This window comes from Corapipo altera, unplaced genomic scaffold (assembly GCF_003945725.1).
Source record: "Corapipo altera isolate COAL_440 unplaced genomic scaffold, ASM394572v1 60630, whole genome shotgun sequence".
Classification (NCBI taxonomy): Eukaryota; Metazoa; Chordata; class Aves; order Passeriformes; family Pipridae; genus Corapipo; species Corapipo altera.
The window spans coordinates 102,576-113,095 of record NW_020885082.1 but is presented as its reverse complement, the minus strand read 5'-3'; positions in this window follow the sequence as shown (position 1 = coordinate 113,095).

Below are 10,520 nucleotides of genomic sequence, written 5' to 3'. Positions count from 1 at the left end.
TTCTCCCTTGGGCAGTTGCAGCTAAGGCCCTAGGCACTTTGAATAATATGTCCTGCTGGGTAGCGAAGCAAGTCAATAGAACTTCACAGATATTGTACCAACTGGCCACTGATGTGAATTCTGTCCGACATGCAACCTTACAAAATAGAGCAGTTGTGGATTTCTTACTTCTAGTCCACGGATATGGGTGTCAAGACTTTGAAGGAATGTGTTGTATGAATCTGTCAGATCACTCTAAGTGCATTTATAGAAGCATTGCTGAGTTGCAGGCGGCAACTCAGAAGATCGAAGAAAGCACTGGGTTTTTTGGTTTGGGAGACTGGTTTGGCAGATGGGGAATACCTAGCTGGTTAGCCTCACTTTTCAAAACGGGATGCTTAGTAGTGTTGATGGTTGTAGTTGTGTTAGTGATGCTGTCGTGTCTAGTATTGCTCCTGCAAAGGGTCCTGCAGGATACGATACAGGCAGTCTTTGTGGCACAATTACAGACCGGGGAATTGTGGGGGGAGATGGTAGGCCCATAGAAGCCCCGGGCCCCCTGGAAGTAGAGGAGCTTGAAGCATTACAGGGTGTAAGACCGTTCCCTTGAGAAAAGTGAAGATAAGTACACGTTCCCATAGATACAGCCCTGAGTACTAGACAATACAAGGTCAGAGCTGCTTGGCAAACTGCAGGTGTTACATTCCTGAGTGTTTTGTGAGAACATGTTTATAGTATGTGTGTGAGAAAGTAGAAGTTAGCACTTAATAAAAAGTTGCCTGCTATGCTGAGCAGGCAGACATCTCTTTGTCTCACAGTCCTAGTGTGTCTTGTGTGTCGTTCTTCCCCCCTTCAGACCGAGGTCTTCGACAGATACCCAGCGACAAGTCAATTTTATTATTTTGAGATGGATTTATGATATTCTTAATTACAACTCAAATTCATATAGTGATTTTCTGGTTTTACTTCTAAAAGAAGCAAAATCTCAGACACGAAGCTTTTAATCTGGTTTTATTTTTGATAATTGTAATGTCTTACACCAATTATTAAAATTAAAGGCAAGATGGTTCTGTAAACTACTAAAATGAAATTGAAATTGAACAATACTAATTTCTCAAAGCAAGGTCCTTACTAAATATCAGGATCCAAACCTTACTGGGGCCTTCCAAGATATAAAGGGGGAAGAGAGAGAGAGACATTTTACCAGGGCCTGTAGTGACAGGACAAAAGGTAATGGTTTTAAAATACAAGACGGTAGATTTCGATAAGATATAAGGAAGAAATTCTTTACAATGTGGGTTGTCGCAGGGCAGAAATTGTGTGAACAATTTCTCTTGCATTTCTGAGACCTTTGCCTAGGCATGGCTGGGTGCAAACAGTAAAATACTGTGCCACTAATATGGTTGCAGGCCTTGTGCCAAGGTGAAGGAGGAGTTGTTTTGGCAAGAAAACAAGTTTTATGGACACCTGCTGTTATCCAATTAGTGCTGTACACCACAGTATGTTTTCCTTATGTATCCAATGTAGCCTGGGGAAGAATCACATACCTGTGTGTCACAAGCAGCATATAAGTTGCCTTTCCTCGAATAAAGCGGACATTTTTGCTAATCATATTGATTCGTGTGCATTTCTGTCCGACCCCCTCCGCCGTCATCTGGCGCCGTTACACAGGGACTTCTACTTTTCCAAGTTCTGCAGAGACGTAAGGTGAATGGTAGGAGCTGAGGGAAGCGGTCGTGTGAGGTAGTGCTGTCCCCGGCGCTACGAGAAAACCGCGCGCCCAGTGGTGTTGGAATCTCGCCTTGGCCTGGTGAGTCGACCGAGGGAGGAGGCATGGGGCCCGCGGCATCCAAAGAGGATGAGGCTGTGGAAACGCTCCTCCGATATATAGTCTCTCTAAGAGAGCCAAATTATGATAAAAAAGCCCTTGAAGGGTTAATAGTCTGGGCGAGAGCTAAGAATTTACTCCCTCTGCTCAAGCCGCCTTTGAGGTATCCATTTGGGATGCTATAAAGGAACAGTTATGGGAAGAAATGGAAAAAGGGTCTAAAAATGTTAAAAAATGTAGGAAATACCCTAAAGTCTGGCGTTTGGTCGTTGAATTGCTGCAAGAGTTAAGTACGGAGCAGCGAAAACTTATAATTGCTCAGAGAACTTTGTCAGGAAGCAGCGGGACTGCAGCGTGTCTCCGATGAGTCTGTATGCGGGGAGGTCCTAGTGCCTGCAGCTGCACAGTCTCGAACACTAATGACAGTGGCTAACTCAGTTTAGCAGCACGTTTGTGCCAAGGGTTAATGCAGAGACTGTGAGAAAAGCAGGAGCAGCAGAGAGTGACGCTGGCACTCTGCCAGCGCCACCACCCTTCTCTGCGCCTGCGCTGCCAGCACTGCCACCTTCTACTGAGCCTGCGCCGTCAGCAGAGCCACCCCCAGCTGCGCCTGCGCTGGTCGTGGAGCCAGAAGCTGTCACTGCACATGCGCCGCCTGGAACAGAGCTGCTAGGAGCCTCCGAGCCACTAGATGTCGCTGCATCTAGTGAGCAATTGGGTGAGCAATTGGCTCGCATGTTGGGTAGAGAGGGTAATAGTGACTGGGGTAACGTCAGACTGGCGACCTGTCACTAGTGGGGTTCCGCAGGGCTCCATCCTAGATCCTGTTCTTTTCAACATCTTCATAAATGACTTGGATGCAGGACTGGAAGGGATACTAAGCAAGTTTGCAGATAATACAAAACTGGGAGGAGCTGTTGACTCCCTCGAAGGCAGACAGGCCCTGCAGAGAGACCTCGACAAATTAGAGGACTGGGCAATCACCACTCATATGAAGTTCAATGAGGGAAAGTGCCAGATTCTGTACCTGGGATGGGGCAACCCCAGATGTACAGACGGACTGGGGAATGAGATGCTGGAAAGCAATGCCGTGGAAAGGGACTTGGGAGTCCTGGTCAATGGCAAGTCATGTCCTGGGGTGCATCGGGCACAGCATCGCCTGTCAGTCAAGGGAGATGATTGTCGTGCTCTACTCTGCACTGGTGCGGCCTCACCTTGAATATTGTGTGCAGTTTTGGTCACCGCAATATAAGATATTAAGCTATTAGACAGCATCCATGGTGAAGGGCCTTGAGAGGAAGCCATATGAGGAGCAGCTGAGGTCACTTGGTCTGTTCAGCCTGGAGGAGACTGAGGGTCTACAATTCATCGCAGTCTACAACTTCCTTTTGAGGGGAAGACGAGGGGCAGGCAACGATCTCTTCTCTGTGGTGACCAGTGACAGGATCCAAGGGAATGGCCTGAACTTGTGTCAGGGGAGGTTTCGGTTAGATATTAGAAAAAGGTTCTTCATCCAGAGGGTGGTTGGGTACTGGAACAGGCTCCCCAGTGAAGTGGTCACAGCACCAAGCCTGGCAGAGTTCAAGAGGCATTTGGATGCTACTCAGGCACATGGTGTGACTCTTGAGGATGGTCCTGTGCAGTGCTAAGGGTTGGACTCAATGATCCTTATTGGTCCATTCCAACTCAGCATATTCTGTGATCCTGTGATTCTGTGAAAACAGCAGGGCCCTTTGCTGATGATGCACAAAGTAACTGCCCAGGTGGAAGGGGATGCACATCCATCACCAGAGGCTACAAGCTGAGTACTGAGACAGATAAGGGAAGAGACCGATAAGAGGCAGATCCTGTGAGGTGGGATAGTACTTTTTATCATGGCAATGTCCTTACACAAGTGGCTTAGCTGTGAAAACTCCCCTCTGGGGAAGTACCACACTTCAAGGTTTTCATCCCTTTCGATAGGCCATAATTGGCTGAACTATGCTGACATGAGCGGCAGCTGTAACGTCTTAGAAGGTGTCATAAACCATCAAAGACCCCCAAAGGGCTCTGTGATCCAGTATTGCATCATACAGTGTAAAACTCCCCACCCTATGGGAGGTACTTGGGCATTCCCACCTAGCCTGAGCGTATATTAACCCACTGGACTTTGTGTTTTGCAGGCTTCCCCCAACCCTGATGGATCAAGACTGCGACCATCACTTCAACCAAAGGACATTGGAATTGCCACAACCATGTCTCGTCACTGGACCCACAGGTGGTGACTATTTACCTTTCTACTCTTATCCTTTCTTTCTCTTTCTTTTTCTTATACATTTTCTTAAGTGTTATTATTATGCTTTTATATTACTATAGATAATAACCAAAATGGCTACATATCTGCTTTCTATTGCAACCAAATAGTTCTAAAATAAACCCTACATATATATATCTTTATAAACACCAATCATTCAGTGTTGTTTCACTGTAATCCACCCCAAGGGATCTATTAACAAGAACCTGGATTACCCTCACCTTCTTGGGTGGGTTATAACAGTGAGACACTGGAACAGGTTTCCCAAAGAAGTTGAGGATGCTTGTCAGGGTTTAACCTGGCAGGTAGCTAAACACCACACAGCTGCTTGCTCACTCCCCCCTCCCCAGTAGAATGGGGGAGAAAAAAAGGAAAATTCATGGGTTGTGATAAAGAGAATATAATAGGACACAGTAATATAATAGGTAAGAAATGGAAGAGAAAATAATTGTAAAATAATTAGAATATACAAAACAAGTGATGCACAATGCAATTGCTCACCACCTGCTGAGTTATGCCCAACCAGTTCCTGAGCAGGGGCCCCTGGCCAGCTTTCCCCCCTAGTTTATATACAGACTAAGATGTCATATGGTACAGAATATCCCTTTGGCCAGTTTGGGTCAGCTGTCCTGGCTGTGTCTCTTCCAAGCTTCTTGTGCCCCTCAGCCTGCTGGCTGGTGGGGTTGTGTGAGAAGTTGAAAAGTCTTTGACTTAGTGTAAACACTGCTTAGCAACAACTAAAACGTCAGTGTTACCAATATTATTCTCATACTAAATCCAAAATAAAGTACTGTACCAACTACTAGGAAGAAAATTAACTCTGTCCTAGATGAAACCGGGACAATGCTCCATCCTGTCAGTGAGGTGGCAGCAGTGGCAGCAGGGCTGAGTGTTAGATTGAGATGTACAGGGGGGTTCCCAAGCTCAGGGATACCCGAGCAGCAGCCCAGAGTCACATCAGGTCCTGGAAGCTCTCACGAGCCAACCAGATGAGGAGGGCATGTTGCCAGGAGTATCACTGGAAATTTAAATGGCTCTAGGGAGCGTGAGCAGCCCAGAGGGCGTCAAACAGGGTGGGCAAACAGCATGTAACATGTCAGAAGGACATGGTGCGGCAGTTTGTGTGACAGTTCGCGTAGGCAGAGTGTGTAGGAGGGCACAGCCACCCTCCCAGCTCCTGAGGCTAGTTCACCTGGTGGGTTTTGCCTGCCCAACCAGAACAGACCAAGCAATGGTTTCCACACAGTCGAAAGTGACCCAGATGGAGCTCCCTCAGAAGCACGCAGCTGTTCAGGTGTCCAGCTGCAGGGAGTGTTTGAGCCTGGCATTAGAACCAGAGGGCAGCACAGACGACACCTGTATGCAGTGTGACCAGGTGGATGATCTGCTCAACCTGGTGGCAGAGCTTAAAGAGGAAGTGGAGAGGCTGAGGAATATCAGGGAGTGTGGGAGAGAAATAGACCGGTGGAGTCACTCTTCCATCCCTGAGAGAAATGCACTGGATTGAAGCTTGGCAAGAGTCAGAGGAGCCCTGACCCATCAGGCAGAAGGAGGAGACCTAAAAGACGAGGGGGAATGGAAACAGGTCCCTACTCAGGCAGGTAGGAGAATCTCCTCCTGGCCTCCCTCGCCTTCCCAAGTACCCTTACAGAATAGGTATGAGGCTCTGGAACTTGAGGTTCAAGCAGATGACAGTGGAGATGAGGGTCTATCGGGGGGGTTGCCCAGAACAGCTCAGTCAACCAGATGCATCACAACTACAGGTGTTAGAAAGAAGCATAATTATAGTGAGTGACTCCCTTCTGAGGGGAACTGAGGGCCCTGTATGCCAACTGGACCCATCCCACAGGGAAGTCTACTGCCTCCTTGGGGCCCTGGTAAGAGACATTACTAGGAGACTCCCTGGGCTGATTCAGCCCTATTATTACCCGCTGCTGGTTGTCCAGGGCAATCAAAAAGGATTTCTGGCACTAAGGTGACTGGTTGAAGGGACAGGGATGTAGGTGGTGTTTTCCTCAATCCCTTCAGTAGCTGAAAGGAACAGGAGAACCGATGTGATCAACAAGTGACCTAAAGACTGGTGCCATTGGTGGAATTTTGCCTTTTTCGATCATGGGGCGGTTTATACAGCACCAGGCCTGCTGGAGACAGATGGGGTTTGCCTGTCTAAAAGGGGGAAAAGAATTCTAGCCCTTGAGTTGGCAAGGTTGGATGAGAGAGATTTAAACTAGTTTTGAAGGGGGAAGGCTTGACAGTGATGACTAAAATGTTGATGATGAAAGAAAAAATAACTCAGGAGTAGTTAATTGAGGGTGAGATAAGGAAAGGGTTTAATTGTGCCAAGGCATAGACGTTACAGGACACGCGCCGGCTGTGCCTGAGATGTTACATTTTATAATACTGCTTGACCAATCCATGTTTTGGCCTTTCGTCTTGCATGCAGCAAGCTCCAACAGAAACTCTGTGACATCCAGAACAAGTGGTGGATCGATCTAGCTGAAAAAACTCAATTATGAGCAGATACGGGTGATCACAAAGGATTCTATGAGGCCCTGAAAACAGCATACCGGCCTACATACCAAGTCCAAAGCCCTCTACTCAGCGCTGATGGTCAAACACTTCTGACAGGTAACACCTCCATTCTGAATCGATGGTCTGAACACTTTCAGACTCTCTTCAGTACTAGCCGTGTAGTCCAAGACTCAGCAATTCAGTCCATCACACAACAAACGGTGAAATACGAATTGGATACTGCCCCCACTTTAGGAGAAGCCCTCAAGGTGAAAATCCCTCAGGTGAAAATTGGCAAGGCAGCGGGGGTTGATGAAATTCCACCCGAAGTCTGGAAACATGGGGGCCTTGCACTCCATGCTAAATTTCATGAGTTTGTGGTGCGCTGTTGGGAACTAGGCGAACTACCATCAGACCTTCGTGATGCAGTCATCATCACCTTTTATAAGAAGAAAGGTACTGCTCAAACTATCGTGGTATTACTCTGCTCTCCATTGCTGGCAAAATCCTGGCAAGAATACTCTTGAACAGACTAATACCCGCTATAGCAGAAGGAATCCTACCTGAAAGTCAGTGTGGTTTCAGAGCCAATAGGAGTACCACAGACATGGTATTTGTCCTCAGACAACTGCAAGAAAAGTGTAGGGAACAGAAGAAAGGTCTCTATGTAACCTTTGTTGACCTCACTAAGGCTTTCGATACTATGAGTAGAAAAGGTCTATGGCAGATTTTGAAATGTTTAGGTTGTCCCCCTAAGTTCCTTAAAATTATTATCTCACTCCATGAGGATCAGCACGGCCAAGTCAGATATGGCAATGCACTTTCTGAGCCCTTTCTAATAACTAATGGTGTGGAACAAGGCTGTGTGCTAGCACCAACCCTATTCACAATCTTTTTCAGCATGATGCTCCAAAGGGCCACAGCAGACCTCAGTGATCAGGACGGTATCTACATCTGATACCGTATTGATGAAAGCCTATTCAACCTAAGGCGACTGAAGGTCCACACTAAGACCTTAAACCATCTTGTCCAGGAGCTGCTTTATGCTGATGTTATAGGTTATAAATCTGAGAGAGGAATTTTTTCTTTCCCTGCTTCCCTCTAAGAGAAACAGTTTCGAATAAGGAAGGGGGAAGGGAGGTCATTAGCATTACAAAAGATGTAGCCAGCTGAACTACATTCCTTGCTAATGGAACATCAGGGAGGCTGGGAGGTGGCTGACTCTCTTGGGGGGGGGGGGGGGGGGGGTGGCGGGCCGGGGGGGGGGGGGGGGGGGGGGGTGGGGCAGACAGCGGAGTTGGCTCTGGTAGGGAGACGGGGGTCTGTGTGCAGGCATTTGGGGAGAGGAACTGGGATCTGGTTTTCTTTGGCTTCTCATCCTGGTGAGCTCGGACTGCTGGCTTTGACTTGCCTGGTTGTCCTGCTCCCCGGATCTGCTGTGTTTCATCAGAGAGTTACGTGCCCACGGGAGAGAAGGGAGGAGTTTTGAGACGCCCGTCACCTGGGACAGCGGTGAGTCCCGTAGGAGTGGACTGCTTCACTTCCCTTTTTCCCCCACTGAGGGAAGAGTTCCCCATTTCCTTCTCGGCTTCTCCCGCGGTCCGGGACTGCTCCCTCCGGACCACTCTCCCTGTGTGGTGACTGCCGGAGCCGAACAGCGCCCCCTGCCGACCACAACCAAGAACTGCAGGCCCTGTACATTCAGCGATCCAACAGCGCCCCCTGCAGGCCACAACAGGGTACTGCAGGCCCTGCACCTTCAGCAACCCAACAACGCCCCCTGCAGGCCACGATTAGGACTGCGCTAAAGGACAGAGAAGTATTCGTTCAGACTTTTTTTTTCTAGGATTACTGTCTAGTTTTTTTGAGTGTTCTGTTACTACTTTTGCCAACATACGTATATCTTTTAATAAAAAGTTGTTATTTCTTCTGGGGTTTTTTCCACACTTCCTCGATTAAAGCCCCCTTAATCTTTAATTTACAATTGCTGAGAGAGAGGAGTTTGGTCTGTCTTACAACTCATCCTCCTTAGCAAACATTCCAGTCTCCTCAGACTGAGACAACTGATGATGCAGCCCTTGTTGCACACACAAAAGCAGCTCTGCAGTGTTTAACAGCCTGCTTTGCAGACGCCGCTGAGCTCTTTGGGCTGGAAGTCAGGTTTAAGAAGACAGAAGTTCTCCATCAACCTGCACCTCAGGAAGTCTTCCTTCATCCCCACATCACCATTGGCCAATCAGAACTCAAATCAGTTCATCAGTTTAATTACCTAGGTTGCCTCATCTCCTCGGATGGTAAGATTGACGGGGAGATAGACAACAGGTTAGCAAAGGCATACAGTGCTTTCGGAAAGCTTCATAAAAGAGTTTGGCATAATAAACACCTGAAGAAAAGTACAAAGATCAGTGTTTACAGAGCCATAGTGCTGTCTACTCTCTTATATGGATCTGAATCTTGGGTCATCTACCGCCACCACCTGCATCTCCTAGAACGCTTCCATCAACGCTGTCTCTGCACAATCCAAAACATCCACTGGTCAGATTATGTGACCAATACATCTGTTCTAGAACAAGCAGCAGTCACAAGTATTGAGGCCATGTGTCATGGTTTGAGAGCTCCAAAATCTAATTCCCTAGTCCAAGCCCCCTCCCACATCTCAACCCAGTGTGAGATTAGTTTTTCAGACAACCACACGAGACTCAGAATTGGGGAAAGGGAATATATTACAATGACTGTACAAATAAATACTACAATACATTATATACAATCTTAATTATCTCTACCATGATATAAGTATTTACAATGGATCAAATCTCTTCTCCCCTCCAAATAAAAGTCCAGGAGGGAAAAAGGGAAAGATCCTTTCCAATACTCAGGGCAGCAGCTTCTTCAGAGTAGCAGTCTATCTGTTTCGTTTTTCTTCTTATGCAGCAGCTGGATCTCTGTCAATACACACGAGGGGGGTATCCAAGCCCCCCCCCGGCCACTCGTCTCCAAACGAGGGTCTTCTTCCGTGGACTGCGTTTCCCAGGACAAGGGGTGCTATCACCACGTCATATCATGAAGCGCAGGGGTCTTCGTGACGTTCCTTATCTTCAGGGGATTCAAGTTCCCTACAGAGCTCTGTGCTCTGCCTCAAGCAGCGGGGGGGCCAAGGTCACCCTCTCCACATTCCTTTGGCTGTCCTGGTCCAGCTTTCGAGGACGCTTTGAGCTTTTCAGCTCCTCTGCAGTGCTGTAGCACTTCAAAGGCTCTTTTAGGTAAGAGTCCATCTCCTCCTCCTTTTCTAGGAGGGGTCTCCAAGGAGTTTGGGGTTTTAGTTTCAGTTCTTACCCCAAACTTTCTCTGTAGAACTCAGTTCTCTCTGCTGCTGCTAGCTCTCTTTTCTCGGACAACACTGTGTCTCTCCTGCTTGGCTGTAATGCCTCTGTGGCTTCTTATCTTTTCTGGTTCTCTGCCATCTTCTCTGACCAGTGTTGTTTTTTTGCCACTGCTTCTGCTGCTCACGGTGGAGGGAAAACAAAACTTCCAGCTTCTAAGTCACAGACCTCAGTCCAGTCTAACACTGTTTCTGAGTTTCTATGACCCCAGCCGGGGTTGGATGGCCAGAGCCCCCCAGAGGGGCTCCTACCCCTTCTTCCTCGTGGTTTTCACAACATGGCTACACCTTCTAACACCAAACTACAACTACCTTCTCTTCTGTTCTGGTTGTGATATGTTTATATTTTGCAGAAGCGCTCATTGGCTAAAACTTCACCACCCCCTGGGGTTTTACCATTTTATAACTGCAGGGGGAAAACTGTTTCCCCCCACCACACCATGTTACTGAGAACACAGCTGTGCTGGGCAGGACACGTCTCCAGGATGAAGGACCACCGCCTCCCTAAGATCTTGCTTTATGGTGAACTT